The sequence below is a fragment of the Eimeria mitis genome, genomic scaffold (genome assembly GCF_000499745.2).
Source record: "Eimeria mitis Houghton genomic scaffold, Emh_scaff885, whole genome shotgun sequence".
Classification (NCBI taxonomy): Eukaryota; Apicomplexa; class Conoidasida; order Eucoccidiorida; family Eimeriidae; genus Eimeria; species Eimeria mitis.
Genome location: NW_013576510.1, coordinates 12,817 through 13,175, shown reverse-complemented (window position 1 = coordinate 13,175; position 359 = coordinate 12,817). Strand labels below are relative to the sequence as shown.

Here is a 359-nt window from a genome sequence, read left to right as displayed (position 1 = left end):
AGCAGCAGCAGCAGCAGCAGCAGCAGCAGCAGCAGCAGCAGCAGCAGCAGCAGCAGCAGCAGACCTGTATATTGCGTGAGTTGAGTAGTTCAAGTCTCTCTACCATAGCAACAAGAAAGTCATAGGGTCTGTCGCTGCGGAGACACCAGAAACTGTCTCCTTTTTTTCTGCTGCAGCAGAAGGCCTCCATAACAGCAGCAAACTCGGAGCTGTCTAGCAGCGGGAGAGGGGCCTCAGCAGGCTCTTCTACTTGTACTTGCTCTGCTGCTGCTGCTGCTGCTGCTGCTCCTGCTGCTGCTGCTGCTGCGAGACCACTGGTCTCCTCCAGCTGTCTCCGCAGCCTGCATGCATCTCTCACT

General features: G+C 56.5%; 1 protein-coding gene across 1 annotated transcript in view; it reads right to left on the bottom strand.

The window, feature by feature from the left end:
- Positions 1-359, bottom strand: part of EMH_0024600 (uncharacterized protein) — a gene marked incomplete at both ends in the record, with an annotated part of 6,498 nt that overhangs the window by 884 nt on the left and 5,255 nt on the right. The window lies entirely within an intron of this gene.